The 16,532-nt window shown below is 36.3% G+C and overlaps 1 long non-coding RNA gene across 1 annotated transcript in view; it reads right to left on the reverse strand.

The window, feature by feature from the left end:
• Positions 1 to 2,109: 2,109 nt before the first annotated feature.
• Positions 2,110 to 16,532, reverse strand: part of LOC149226822 (uncharacterized) — a 34,062-nt gene continuing 19,639 nt past the window's right edge. The window contains exons 3-4 of the long non-coding RNA XR_016247073.1: positions 2,652 to 2,719; positions 2,110 to 2,581 (exon numbers count right to left, since the gene is read on the reverse strand). This is a non-coding gene — a long non-coding RNA (uncharacterized LOC149226822). The remainder of the gene's footprint in view (positions 2,582 to 2,651; positions 2,720 to 16,532) is intronic.

A 16,532-nucleotide genomic window follows, 5' to 3' on the forward strand; every position in this document is an offset into this window, starting at 1 on the left:
AAACCTCAAAATTCATGTTTTCTATACAACATCAAAGATCATGCAATCCTAATGTCGAGGTCAACATACCCTCTTTTATCAAATTTGTGTTAACAATTCCTTGGTCTGTCACTAATTAATGCAGTCCCCAGGCCTTCACCTACTTTCTCCGCAGCCCTTCATTACCATGCTTCTTATACAAAGACCATAGACCACTTCTTATGTATTTCCAATAATTATGTAAGAGTTTGTTTCTTCAAAATATAATTATGATCTTAATACATCTCAAAGTCCCATATGAGTTGGAAGATCAATGATCTCCTTGAAGATGAAACGACGTGTCACATGAACTTATCCATATCTTAATCTAATGGTATCTGCCATGTACAATAACCATTAAATTTTAATTTAAAATAAATAAATAAATAATCATCAACATCTATAACAAATATAATAATATTATTAAAGTTGATTTATAATTATTTAGAATTTTTTGATATCAAATGTTTTCATCCTTGAATTGCACAAAGTAAACTTGGCTCTACTTGTAGAAATAAAATTGCAAAGAGTTCTATAAAAACTTAATTAGGCCTGAGAATTTATATTACTCCTATTGGAAATGTTTCATGTTTCTCGTTACTTACCACATAGACACACAATGTGCTGCATAAACTGGCTGCTTCACATTCTCATGGAAAAGAGCAAGAACAGATGAACTACTTGAAAACAAGGCCTACAATTATGAACTCGACAAGCATGAAAAGGTATGGAAATCCATTGGCTCCTTGTGGAAAATAATTATATCTTGAAAATAGACAAAACTGAGACATCATAAGATACCAAAAAACGTGTTTATCGCCATGATTAACAATTTCAAGGACTAGAACGAATCAATTTCCGACATGCTTCCCAGTGTCGATCATTTGAAGTGTTAGCTATGTCTGATATGTTAAAGTTCTTTTTTTCTGCAAAAATATTGAGCATCAAATTTAGAATTTTTCTCAACATATCTTCATGAGATTATCGCTCTCATACTCTTGGACATGTACTGTCACAACTTCATTTTCAGCTAAATCTTTTGTGAGTCTTCCTTGATATACAGATATGAAACCCCATAGCTATGTGCATACATAATCTGTAATTGACGATGATGAAAATTACCATCGGCTAACAGCAACTTTGGTCTATCGTACCTATAAAGTAAAACTAATGAATTTGATTTATCATTTTGTTGCTATGAACAAATAACCTGGAAATAAAAAAATTGAGATCTTTCGAACTCTCATACATTAACAAGTTATGGAGAATGGCATTATTACAAATGTTACAAAAAATGAATCTAATATCTATTTATGTTTGGCATTCAATCTAATATATATGTATCTTGGGCATTCCACGAGAAAGCAAAGTTCATCCTCTACATTATTCATCTCACAAATTTTACAAGGTCTTTCATGCCAAGGTTTTTTTTAGGTCTTCTCCACCACCTTGTTTCACTATGAAGCTCATTAGAGTTGGTTCTCATCTTTGCAATGTTTATTTTTCTTCTCTGAGCTAGCAACAATAGAGAGAGACTTTTGGTTTTCACACTTGGTGTTGAGTTCCTTTTAGTATATCAACTCCCCTATTCTCAGTCTCTGTATCAATCCATAACTTCTCTTCAAACTATTTATGATGGACCTTTTAATAGTACCAATATTTTGAAGGGCAACCTCCTCTACTTCCAATGATTTAGCCAAGGAACTGCATCTCTAGTCCACCCTCTTTTGAATGTTTAAGATTTTTGCTAATGTTTAAAAAAGTGACAAGAAGCTTCTCATTCTTCATGTTAAACTTATTCTTGTATATCAAGTACCCTACCCTAACCTTACATCAAGTACCTTATCATAATATTACTCTCAATGGGGGAAAGTCCTGCAATTTAACTAGAAGATTAGATAAGGTGTATGCTGAATAAATTTCCTTTATTGAAATTACTGCCCATATCTTACAAGCCAAATAAATTTCCCATGCTCTAACAATCCCTTGTTTATGATAAGTAGGATTTAATCAACAAATCAAAGACCAGTTGTTGCTTCTAAATAATCTTTCAAAACATGGTTTTCCAAGAAACATATTTTTGAAAGCCAGTTAACACTAGCAAAATAATAATCTCTAGTGATGTTACCTATCCTTGTTTTCAAAAGGCATACAATTCTCCCAGAAATTCCATCTCTGGACTAGAAATCATGATATTGCATTGAAAATTTTGACAATTCATATTCCATCTACTAAAAACGTTTTTCCAAAAATCCCTCCGAGAGGCCTAACATGTTAGTTATTATTCAGGAAGAAATATTGCAACAGACAATTGAGAAACTTGTGCTATAGCCAAAAGAAATTAGTAAGAAATGTATGCTTTTCAAATTCGAATTCTTACGTTGCATATCAAAAGTTGATTGTACATTTTATCACATGAAAGACTGGAAAATATACTGTAAACCGCTTTTATATTCTATGTTGCAGATGCACTAACATCAACTGGTGTGTCAGATTGTGCTCCCCATTCTGTCCAAGAGCCATCATAGACGGCAACGTCACACTTACCAAGGCGATGAAGACCCTGCAAATAAAGTTGAAATTAGGCATTTATAAATTGCTTAACTGCAAGACTTTGAGGAAAAAGACCTTACCAGTGCAAGAATACATGCAGTAACTCCAGTCCCACAAGACGCAACTACTGGATAATCCAGTGAAATACCTGCATATGCAGATATGCCCAATTACATATATATTTCATGGAGACAATCAGAACCGCACAACATGAAACGTCCTTAACTATACATATTACATACTATAGAGTTTAACTGGGTTAATAAATATCGGATTAAAAAATTGAAGTTGCATATTTGTTACGGTGGAATGCTTTCCTATTAATCCGTCATATTTGCAAGACATAACTTCAAGTATGTACTTCAAAATGATTTTCTGATTTATCTTAGGTTTTGCACATACAAATCATGATGTGCATTGAGTGTAAAGTTTCTTGGTAGTATGAAATAGTGTTGATAACACCAGCAAAAAATCGTGATTTTCACTTCTGAAAAAATCACGATTTTTTTGAAAAAGTAAAATCATGCCATGACCATAAAAGTCCCCAGCAAGGCGTGGCCACAAGGTTTGAAAGCAAGTTTTTTGTTTTTATTTGTCATTTTGTTTTTTTGGCTGTTGTAGAAGGAGAAAAGCTTGTGGTGACTTTCAAGGAGGGATTGAGAGCCAAACAGCCATTATCATTACCATGGAAGATCTTTTTGTGGATCAATGTTCAAGATCATTTGCCAAATCAACCAGACAGACTTCTCTTCTTCCATTCACAGGTATGTTCTTAAATACCCCCATGTTAATGATTTTTCCATACATTTTAAGCATATGCTTGCTTGCCTCTTTGTCTACCAACGTTTTCCTTCTTTTTTCTTCATTTGCTATGATTTTCATGCCCATGAACCAATGCAAGGGTTTTCCATATTTCGACAGAAAATTTGATTTTTGTTTTTAACTTTTTTATGCACCCTTATTGTCATTTTTCATTGCAAATAATCTAATTTAAATTCCTAAAAATTTGACTTTTTAAATGAGGCACTTATATTTTTGTGTAGTGGGGGTTAATACCATTTTTTTGTGTTTTTGGTGCCCTAGGATTGAATTTTGAAGCTGTCCATTAAACATTTTCACTGCAAATATGCCAAAGCCCTTGGACCCATTTTGGCAGTATGGGAAACCTGAAGGTTGGACAAACTAGCAAAACACTGAATTGCAAATTGTGTTGGCTGCATATGACAGGAGGGATTTTCCAATTGAAATACCATCTGGCTAAAATCCTCAGACATGATGTTGGGTTTTGTCTTAAAACTAGCTCGGAGGTTATGAGAGCTGCACATGATGCAATTTATGCAAAGGGAAAAAACAGAGAAGAGGCAGCTGCAAACAAGGCTGAACATGCAGGAAGATCTCCAGGGCTATGTACCTCTGAGACTAACCCTGAGGGTAGTGGGAGGGGTTCCACAGCTTCACCCACTGAGAGGTCATCACTTTTTGCTCCACAAACATCACTTTTTGTTCCACAAACTAGAGTTGGAGCACAACCTTCAATCAAGTCAGTGATATAAAAAAGGGAGAAGCAAGAAGTAGACAGGGATATCGGGAGGTGTCTTTTCTGATGTGACATACCTCTCAGCATCACCAAAAACAATCTATTGTGGCAGCCAATGTGTGATGCTACTGTTGTTGCGGGCTCAAGGTACAAAAGTGATACATATGAGTTGTGGGGGCCAATCCATCAAGCAAAAAAGGAGGACATCAACTCTAGATTGGCAAAGTTGAAGCAGTCATGGAAGGTCTCTGGATGCACAATCATGTTTGATGGTTGGACAGATAGGAAGGGTAGGACCCTAGTAAATTTCTTGGTACATCGTCCTAGAGGTAACATATTTATTAAATCAGTAGATGCATCAGCATTTATATGTGAGTTGTTAGATGGCTTCGTCCAGGGGATTGTTTTGCATAATGTGGTGCAAATCATGACAGATAATGCAGCTAATAATGTGGTTGTTGATAGAATGCTTATGGACAAGCATCACTCACTGTTTTAGACTCCATGCACTGCACATTGTATCAATTTGATGCTTGAGGATATGGGGAAACTCTCATTCATGGAGGTGATTGATATGGCTACGAGCATCCCCAAGTTCATATATAGCCATGCTTTTGTTATTAGCCTCATGAGAAGATGCACCAGAAATAGAGAGTTGCGGTGTCTTGCAATCACATGTTTTGCCACCAACTTCATTACTCTTCAATCTTTGCTTCAATTTCAGTTTGAGTTGAAGCAAATCTCGGTTTGTGATGAGTAGCGTGATTGTAGATACAACAAAAGACAGGATTGGAGAGCCATTGCTAAATTGGTGTACACTAACTCCTCTTGGCAAGGAGTAGAAGAAGTGTGCTTAATTAGTGAACCTAGCAAGGAGTAGAAGAAGTGTGCTTAATTAGTGAACCTGTAGTAAAAGTTCTAAGATTGGTAGATAGCAATAAGCCTACAACGGATTATTTGTACGAGGCCATGGATAGAGCCAAACAAACTATTCCAGCTTATTATGTGGACAAGGGTTTTGTTGGGTTTAATAAACGGAGTTGTCTTTAATGTGACTTTTTGGACTTTCCAGTGCTAGAATCCGGGAGAAAAATTTGAGGTGAAATCTTGATTTGTGTTATTTAAACTGGTTTTTTGATTGTATATATGGATTGAGCACCCTAATTAAACCCTATGGCACTTCAATTGTGCAGGGTTACCCATCAAGCTTGTGATTTCAATAAATTCTTGCCATATTTTAGAGAAATTAGACTGGAAAAACCCACTGAAAAAGCTTCCCAAAAGTCGCACTAAAGACAACTCCTTAATAAACACATGATATTATGGGATGTGATTGATAGTCGGTGGACAAGGATGCTTCATCAACCCCTTCATGCAACAACACTTTCTCAATCCCACATTTTACTACAAATGCAATTTTGATTTTGATAGTGAGGTGATGGAAGGGCTCCATACTTGTCTTCAAAGAATGGTACCTAATCTCGAGCTTCATAGCAAAATGAATCACGAGATAGAGATGTATCAGGATAATATTAAACTATTTGGCTTTGATGATGCTATTCATGAAAGGACCACCTTCATGCCACATACATGACGAGTCATGACTCATTAGAATTTACTAATTTAAAATTATGGATGTTTTAAATTCAATTATGTTTTATTTGAAAGTTTAATTATGTTTTAACTTTTCTTTATTTTGTTGTAGATGTTTGGTGGTGAAACTATGGTGCAAAGGCACCAAAGCTACAGAAATTCGCCATCAAAATCCTCAATCAGAACTGTAGCGCTTCAGAGCGTGAATGCAATTGGAGTGTATTTGACAAAATACACTCAAAGAAGCATAACAGGTTATAACTTATAACTTTGAACTTCAAGTGAGCAATTACATTTATTGTAATTTATGCCCCTTAAGAGTCAAGACTCATTAATTTTTTTATGATATTCTTACAGGTTGGAGTTCTCATGCCTTAATGACTTGGTGTATGTCCATTACAATCTTTGAATATGGATGAAGCAAATGGAGAGAACATCAGATGTAGATGTCATTTCCTTAGGCAATATTGATGTATTGTCTAAGTGGAGGGTGGAGTCTAAGCTTCCCATCATGGAGGAGTCACTTGCATGGTCAAAGGAGGAACCAATAGTAGGAGGATGAGGAGGAGAATGTGGCAACATCAACACCACCTTCTATAGATATAAGAGAGCAAGGTTATATAACCATCAGTGATCGTCGGACATTTGGTGTAGGGCCAAGGCCTTCTACTGTTAGGGGAAAGCATGGCAAATAGTTCATCATCTTTCTCGTACAAGGGGGAGGCAGTGCTAATCTCTGATAGCTAGCTATTAGTTTTGTTTCTTTTTCCCTTGTACATATAACTCATGATGATGAGATACATTTATATATGTGATGTTATTTTGTATTGATTCTCCACATTTGAGTCCTTGATTGGACAATTATCAAGGATCAACAGGATTTAGTATCACCTTTGATGTATCATTTTTATTTGACATCCATTATATCATATATATCAGTGTTTTCTTCATATTTACGTGCCAATGTGTTTGTTTGATGTTGATGTTGCTTTATATGTTTAAAAAAATTATAAATATATATATATATATATATATATATATATATATATATATATATATATATATATTGCATTTGTTAATGTTTTCCACTGTTTTCTGATTTTTCTCAATTCGTTGGCCGATTTTTCCGAAACGATGTTTTCAAGACCCTCACTGATTTTTTTGCTAACGTTAACTTTATCAACACTAGTATGAACTAAGAAAGGTGAGAATATGAAAATCTACTTACTTCCACCAACGAAAGAAGCACGTGTTCAAGAGAATTGCGAAAACATACAGTATAAGCACTTCCATTGTATAAGCATTGGCAATGGAGGACAACATGTCCATGCATGTGAATTTGATATAACAAGAGGAAAACTATGAAACAGTACACTTGTTTGGATAATATTTCTGTGGATTTTTTTAGCATTAAAGGGATGTTCAGAATTCATTCCACATTTTCAAATTTATGGACAATTAATAAAATGGCAGGGAATGATGTTGCGACTTGACAAATGAGTTAAAACTCTGATTCCATATTCTACCAGAAGCAAAAAAAGCATGTTGGTTTGTGGAAATTCAATACTAGGTACAACCATGTTTAGGAATGACCATTTTTTTTCCAACATTCTTTTTAGTTCATTTATTTCATCTTTTTGCCCTAGATTTTAAGTTTAGCATTACCTTGCAAATATGTCAAAGGCTATGGTCCTTCATGACATACTTTATGTCTACTTCATTCTCTGACTATGGGTGATGCAATTTGAGAGAACCAATTAGGTGGAAATTCCTTGGCAAATAATGACACCATGTCTAAGTGGAGGGTGGAGTCTCAAAGGCCCATTATGGAGGAAGAACTAGCAGAGGCATATCAGGGGTTGAGTCAGGGGAGGAAGAACCACAATTGTTTGGGGGTAGGAGAGTATGATTGAGAACGCAAAGGATAAGCCAACCACAACACTACCCTGTACACAAATTGATGCTCATACACCCACTAATGCTTTTCAAATGACCTAGTAACAAACAAGTCATTACCTTTCCTGTTAAAGGGGCAAGGTGAATCAATAACTAGGTCATCAATAACTCATGGCTTTGTCATCTTCTCTTGCATTAGGGATAGTTTTTATATAATTTCTATCTCTACTACATTGTTTCTAAAACTAGGGAAATATTGCATTTTCTTACCTTTTATTAATGTCGTTGCAAAAGTTTCGGATTATTGATATCTTCACCTAGAATACCTTCACTTAAAGGACCCAAAGGTATCTAGATCCTCCCTAGGGATACAACGAGGGGCCAAAGGACCCATTAGAGTAACAATATTGGTGGTCATTCAATGTAAGGTGGATCGGGTCGATTATGTTTATTAAACAATGTTGAAAATCGGCAACTCAAGGAATGAATTTCCTTAAATAAAATATCATTTCTGACAATTCATGTCTAACATCTCAAGTGTGACTTTCCAAAAATAGTAAATCACCTTGCATCAATTGGTAATCAAGTATAGTTGAAGGAAAATCACTTAACTTATCATTAATCAATCCTAATAGTTCAATCTCGACTTAATCATCAATATTATTAATATTATTATTGCTATTATCCTTTATGATACTATGATATTATTATTAAAAGGAATTACAAGTCACCTTACCTTCATCACCTCAATCACTTCGCAACTCTCTTCTTGATGACTCACATGGCACTATGTAACTCTCTCTCTTTCTCTTAATGATACAATACACTCTCTCTTACGTACTCATTAAAGGCATGAAATATTCTTCTTACACACATTAAAGGCAAGTCATAAAAGATTCCTCTTACGCTCTCTTTAATGCATATTTTACACTCTCCTTAACTACAACATGTGTAACTCTCTTAATGGCATAAGTTACTAAGGCATGCATTTCTCTCCTTAATGGCATGAGTAACAGTCCCCTAAATGGAGTATGTTACTCTTCCTCAAGGCATGTGTATCGCTCCTCCTTTATGATAAGAATTGGTTGCTCCTATATATGTATCTCATGTCTTCACACCTAACTTCTACTACTTGTGCATTGTGAAAGAAGAATTCAAACTTGAGAGAGAGAGTTGGAGAGACTTGAAGAAGATTGTGAGAGAGAGAGAGACTTGCAGAGTAAGAGCAGAACTTGGTGAGCCAAGGTTGATTCAGTGCTTTAGTGTTGATTTAGTTGAAGGGAAGGTTGATTCGGTGTTTGCATCTGTCGCTGCTACCAATGATCTTCATGCTACAGTGTTAAATTTGGCAACTAGGGCCAAACTCCACCTTGGATAGCTCATATGATGAAGCTGATATTTTTATTAGATTCCTCTTTCCAACAGGTGTAGGATTGATCTAGAGATCATCTCATTCTGACAAGTATAAATGGAATTATGAATTTATTTCTTCAATGGACAAATTGCCAAGGTCAGCGAGCAAACTAATGTAGGCTCAGAAGCCCAAAAGTTATGTCTTTCATCTTCAACATTGCATATAAATAGAAGGAGCATCTACCTCATTTGGACACTCATCATCACTCACACATCTCTCTCCTCATCCGATTGGGTGTACGTATTTATGGGCAGCCTCTCTCCTCCACACGTGTGAAGAACAGTTTGTGATTTTCTATTTTATGCATTGACCAAATTGTAGAAGGGTTGACCAGCGTTGACCAAACAACAGTTGACCTTGTTTGAATGTGATTTTCCTTGGAGAAATTCTGTTTGGGAGGTTGCATTTCTGGTCACAAAAATCGAGGCATTCTGAGTTGTCTGACCAACATTGACTGCAGAGAATCTGACCGCAGGTTTGACACTGCATTGACCAAGGTGACTGATATTTTCGAGACTGTTTGGGCTAATTCGGACTTTTCTTGGAGGCCGAGTTGACTGGGTTTGACCGAGCTGATATGGAGGAAGATTTCTGCTAAGTTGACCAGCATTGACTTTCTGGTTAGGGCATCCTATTGACTGCAGTTTGACTAGACAGATTTGATTGTGTTTGAGCAAGTGAATTTTGTATATTGTACTCTCTCTGTGTTGAACTTTTGAAGAATAATAAGAAGACTTAATCAAAGGGTTTACCCACATTGGGGTTTTTCCCTGGCATCCACCAAATATTGTGTCCTCTTGTCTTTTTCTTTTTATTTATGTTCTATTTGCATTTACTATCATGTTAATGTGATTGCTAATCTGGAAATTGATATAGGGCAAATATGAAAAATTGAAGTAAATTTCTCTTAAACATAGAACATACCATTGTTATCTAAATTGACATGGTATCGGAGCTGAGGTGAAGACAAAGCCCAAGCAAAAGTGAAAAGAGCAATCACTGAAACCATGAAACAAGACAACCACCTAGATAGAATGTTGCTCCACTGGTACTCTTACGATCATCAACACTTCTTGCCCAATCTGCATTTGTATAAGCTTGGATAACCAGATCATTTCATTTGGGATACCATAGACCATATTTCGTTGTGCCTTTACGATATCAAAGAATTCTTTTGACGGCAATAATATGAGATTCTTTGGTGCTGCTTGGAATCTTGCTACTTGTCCAACTGCCTGCATCACATCAGGTCGGGAGACTATCACATATAGGAGACTACCAATCATGGATCTATACAACCTTTGGTCCACATCCTCTGACGAATCTTCTAATCTTAACTTGCAACTTGTTATCATGGGGGTAAGGACTGGTTTGCAATCTTCCATCAGGAATTTTTTGAGCATTTCCTTGATGTACTTAGTTTGATATATGAATATTCCTTTATCCTGTTGAGGAATCTGAAGCCCCAAAAAGTATGTCAGCTCGCCAAGCATAGACATTTCAAACTCACTTTGCATTTTTGTGGCAAAGTTGATTATATCATCCACATATACCTCGATAATCATTAGCTTATCTTGATCCACTTTCACATAAAGATTGTTGTCAACGCTTCCTTTCTTAAATCCTTGTTGATGTAGATACCTATCAAGACGAGCATACCAAGCCCTAGGAGCTTGCTTGAGACCATATAGAGCCTTCTTTAATCTGCAAATGTAGTCTTCTTTGTCAGAGAGCAGAAAACCTTCGGGTTGTTCAATGTAAACTTCTTCCTCCAATTCACCATTTAGAAAAGCTAACTTAACATCCATTTGGTAGACCTTGATTTTTCTTGAGCAAGCATAAGCGAGAAACATCCTGATAGCTTCCATTTTGGCAATGGGAGCAAATGTTTCTTCAAAATCGATTCCTTCAACCTGTGCATATCCTTTGCAGACTAATCTTGCCTTGTTCCTGGTAACCTGTAATCCTTCAACTGTTTTGCTCCCCCTGAACCTGTAATGAAACTGCCATCTTGTTCAAACTACCTTCCTGTCAATCATAGACTTGTGCCATATACTGCTGCATAGACTCCTCCTCTACAAACATTAAGGAGTCAACAAGACAGATTGTTCAAAATAGTGAATCACCTAATGGGCCATCTTGACTTGAGTCATTATCTGAAGCAACTGTTAATTCCTCATGACCTTTTGCATTTACAAATCCTGAAAGCATAACTATTGAAGCCTTGTTATCTGCTTTGTCTTCATGTCCCTGTTTCATTTTCCAAACCTTCTTATTCCTGCAATCTCAAGCCATGTGCCCATAGTTATGACACTTGAAGCATTCAATGTTGTCAATAGGTGATTCCATCTGATATCTGCAACCGCGAGCGCTATGGCCATAGTTATGGCATTTGAAACATTCAATGTTTGACCCATCTAGCATGTATTCTCTTCTAACAAAATCATCGTGGAACCTATCTCGTTATCCTACAAACTTGCTTCTAGGGTTTCGCAGATAATGATTGTACCTGTCAAAAACTTCACAATCCCTAGCCATATGTCCATTGTTAGCACATAAAAAGAAATAACCATTAAATAAATGTCTGTACCTAAATGGTTCATTCAGATGCGATGGTCCTTGATAGTTGTACCTGTCAATAACTTTATAATCCTTGGCGATATGTCCAAAATTGTTACATTTGTAACATTCGACATCATCTCTCAAATGATCAAATCTGTTGATATTCTGTTGAGTTCCGGAATATCCAATTCTGAGATCTCCTGGAATTATATTCATTCCAAACATACATGCGACATTCTGCAGCTCTATGTCCAAACTTTCCACATGAATAACAATGACCATAAAAGATAGGTTGATACTTGGGTGGAAATCTTCTTCAAGGAATTGTCTTCCAAGGTTCTTCCAGCGAATCTTGAACTCTTGATCTAGCTGGGAGATCTACCTACTTGGTAGATTTTGCATATCCATCTTCTTTAGTTGTCATAAAAGGACTTGACTCCTTTTCGAATTTTTCTTTGTAACCAAGACTAGTCGTGTCGTTGCATGATCGTTGGTTGCTGATGAGTTCATCCAAAGTCTTTGAGTTGTTGGCATAGTTTTGAAGAGTTTTCCATTTTTTACTTCCTTTCGTAAAGAAATGATTTCGGCTTCCAATGCTTCTCTTTCCTTGTTGCTTTCCTTTAATTCTTTCCTGAGCGATTCTTCAATTCGTTTGTATTCTTCAACATCGATTTTATGATTTAAGACCTGCTCCCTTTCTGTCTTTAATTCGTCTTCAAGAGTGTTGACGTGCTTCTTCTCGGCCTTGAGCTCTTTGATAACCCTGATTACTTCGTTTTGAAATTCAACCTCAATCATTTCTTCTTCTTTGTCTCCTTCTTCATCAGGTGCCTCTTGCTTATTGTGCTTGGCCATAAACAATACTCTTTCGTTGAATTCTTCTTCATTATCACTGTCTTCTTCGGATGAGGAGCTATCTTCTTTGGAGAAGAAACTTTTCTTAAACCATTTCTTCTTGCCTTGCTTGTTGAACTTCCTAAGACTTTTCTTTCCTTTCGTCACAACCTCATTTTTGTGAGGACATTTGGCTGCAAAATACCCAACCTCACCATAATCAAACATATTAATGTTAGTTTACCTTTGAATTTTCCCGTACCTATTCTCATTTTCCACGTGAAGTTGGCAAACTCTTTATTTGAGAATTCTTCTTCATCTTCTTCCTTTTCCTCATCCTTACAATTGCAAGTTTTTGGTTTCGGAGTCTGTTTGTCCTTACTATTCTTCTTGGATGCGGAAATGTCGTTTCTATGTGAGATGTGCTATCCTCTTCTTTAATCCTCATTTCATATGCCGTCAGAATTCCATGCAATTCATCTATGTTGAGATTGGTCAGATTCGATCTATCTTCAAACACAGATACCTTAGGGTTAAATCTTGTTGGCAAGGTTATGAGGATCTTTCGGACAACAATTTCCGTTTCAATAGGTTCTCCCAAACCTTCCAATGTATTTGTTGTTTCATCAACACGCTGAAAGTATCGAGCAATATCTTCACCTTCCCTCATTTTGAGTTGCTCAAATTTTGCCCTGAAAATTTGAAACTTTGCTTCTTTCACCTTTGAGTCACCTGCATGTATATTTTCAAGTTTGCCACATACCTCCTTAGCAGTTTTGCAACTCATACCTTAAGATAAACAAATTTGATAAGCCCATTGATAATAATATCTTTAGCCTTTGCATCATATACCATATTTTTCTTACCTTGTTCGTCCTGGGTCGGTGTGAAGCCTTTGTCAACGATTCCCCATACTTCGTATCCTTGCGCCAACAAATGAACCTGCCTTCTTCCACTCCAAAGTGCATGGTTATTTCCATTGAACAAAGGAACTCTATTCTTAATATACTCCATGATCTTCTTCCAGTGGTTAGATTGTTATTGAAGGAACCAAGCTCTGATACCAATTGTTGGAAATACTGAGGGGGGGGTGAATCAATATTCCTTAGCAATTAGCACTTTTAAATCTTTTCAGAGCACTTCATAATCTTCAATTATTATTAATGTTTATGCAATAATAACAATAAATAAAAGAACACAGTAGACACAAGAATTTTAGGTGGAAAACCCCCTCCGGGTCAAAAACCATCGAACGCTTTTCTAATAAATTCTCTAATCTTCAGCTCCAACTGAAATGAAAGCAACAACTTACTATAATTCTAGGAAAGAATTCTTCTCCAACTCCCACTAGAAGGACGCCCTAACGCCCTGGTTTCTTAAGTAGTCAACTGAATGGATGCCCAACATCCTAGCAAGCCACAACTCGCCTTAGCACCACCCAACCACCTTTAAGTGTTCACAAGCCCCAACCTATAGGCAACTTCATACACCTACCTAGCACCACCCTACCACCCTATAAAGACAAAAATTAAATACAAAAGTGTGGACTCCTGTACCAGGGACAATGATCCACGATACAATATGATTTACAATGATTTTGACCGAACACCCAATCACACTATGACCTGCAACCCAACCGTGACATTATCCCAACAGAGACTCCTATACCTCCCAATAATACCTTTTCGACTCTAGGCAGATTAACTCTTTTACAATAATGACTCTTCCAATGATGACACTTTTACAAATGACTCTTTTAAAACTTTACAATGCTGACTCGTGGCCTTGACACTTCTTCACAATATATGGATGGCTGTCATGTCTTCAAAGGATGTCCCATTGCAATGCTTCCTTTGATTTAATGCTTTTGCTCTTGAATTCTTTCTTGAAGTTGTACTTGAATCTTCTTCTACCTGCACCATGTTACTTGGGAGCGGGAGCGGGAGCGGGGAGCGGGAGCGAAAACGGGAGCGGGAGCGACCATTTTCAGAAGCTCCCGGTTTGGGAGCGAATCCCGGAGCGATTTTTTAAAAATATATATATTTTTTATATTTTTTAATTTTTGATACATATATGTCAACAAAAACATGTAGAATGATGAATTAGATATAAAAAACATAAAAAAGCATAGATTGAACTATATAACAACAATCATCTAGAAGTTATAATCTTCATCAACCACGTCCGCAAGTTAGTAACATAGTAACATACAACATATTGAGTCTCATGATTCATCAATCTTAAAGTTTCAAGCTTTCAAAATTCAATATATAACATTTATCATCATTGATTACCAAAGTTGTACTTGTAAGCTAAGTGTAACCATGGTTCAACAAATAATATCTAACATGAAATGAAATGTTATAAAATGAAATGAAATGAAACAACTTTCAACTTTCATGAAGCATCATATTCATAATTCATTACTAATGAGTTATAATTGCCAACTTCAAACTTAAATTGTCATATATTGTTTAAAAAAATATCATAATAAATATGAAAGAGTCAATAGTTATAAAAGCTACTAGAAACTAGAAAAGAGAAGTAAATCTATTATCTATTTCTTATGCTTGGGCCTCTTGCCACCACGAGAAATGTCTAATTTTTTAGTCTTGTTGCAAAATCAGGATCTGTCATTAATATCACCCTCCAAGCATTAATATCCAGAGGTATCTTTGTCATTACCTTTGTATCTGTATAGGGATCTTTGTCATTAATATCACCCTCTAAGCATTAACATAAGATAGAAAATGCATAGCATGTCAAGTCAAGATTTTGTTTGAGTGATGCGTACATTTTTAGAAGAGTCATGATAGAGGAGTTCGACAACCAATGTCACTAACATCAAGGTACATAGAGGGATTGGTACTCTTGATTAAATACGAGTTCCATACCCTAATACATGACAAAATTCAATGGAAACATTGCAATCCCCCAATCCTGAAATCCTGAAAAACTGATAAGTCTGCTGGATTTTGAATGAAATCTAAAATTCTACTTTCTCCATATGAAATCCAATGAGGACGAAACCACTCTCAAACATCCTGAGTCATTTCATGGTAATGTTAAAAATTTAAGTAAAAGGATGAAAATGAAAATTAAAGAAAATGTCACTTTTACTTTAAGAATTTAACATTACCATGAATAGCATATCAATACTGGGCCTACACTTGATCATTAAGCTGCCCCACTCAAAAACTATTTGTTTCTTTCAAAAAAAATTGCATTTCAAACATTACTACAAAAAAAAAATGCAAAAAAGGCAAAACGCTCCCGAAAACGCTCCCGAAAAGGCAGGGAGCGAAATTTTTTTTAGGGAGCGCGCTCCCGACCCGCTCCCGAGTCGCTCCCGCCCGGAGCGCGGATTGGGAGCGGGAGCGGGAGGGGGGGGGCGCTCCCCCGCAACACTGTACCTGCATGCAAAATTTCCCTGGCAAAACCAATCCCACAACAAAACAAAACACCCTTCAACTTACCTATGCCTGCAAAACACATGTAAGTGCATAATAATGAATAAATACAAATTAAAATTGCAATGTGTACCTGAAGTGTGCTTGACACTTTTGTTGTTGACTTGTTGCAGCAGTAGATAAAGACTCCCACTCTTGATATAGGCCTGGACTCTATGCAAGACTATATCCAAAACTGACCTAAAGATATATACAATAAAAACTAATGACAAACCCTAGACTTGTGATGGACCAAGTTCTAAGTACACCAACAAAGACCATTCTATCAACTATGACGACAAATAACATGAACTTACAACATCATATAGATTTAGCAGACTTGGTGTAACATCAAATGTGTAGTATCAAGAATAGGACATCCGAAATGTGGTATCAAAACTAATTGTGACATATAGAGACATAGACATATAACCGAGACCCTGTATGTACTTACGTTGTGCTGCAAAAACATATGTCAGAGATGATACTCATATTTCAAATGTAAACAATAATCATACATACCTTGCTATAGGGGACTTACCCTTGATTGTTGATGTGTGGTCCTTACTACAATGATCCTTGAATGCATGCTTCTTCTTGCCTTCTAGGAGCTCGATATTGAATCTATTGTATCTATGTAATTTCGGATCTCCAAGGTCTGAAATTTCGTCTTGTG

The sequence above is a fragment of the Pinus tabuliformis genome, chromosome J (genome assembly GCF_031772625.1).
Source record: "Pinus tabuliformis cultivar Carrire ecotype Pingquan chromosome J, CPIR1, whole genome shotgun sequence".
Classification (NCBI taxonomy): domain Eukaryota; kingdom Viridiplantae; phylum Streptophyta; class Pinopsida; order Pinales; family Pinaceae; genus Pinus; species Pinus tabuliformis.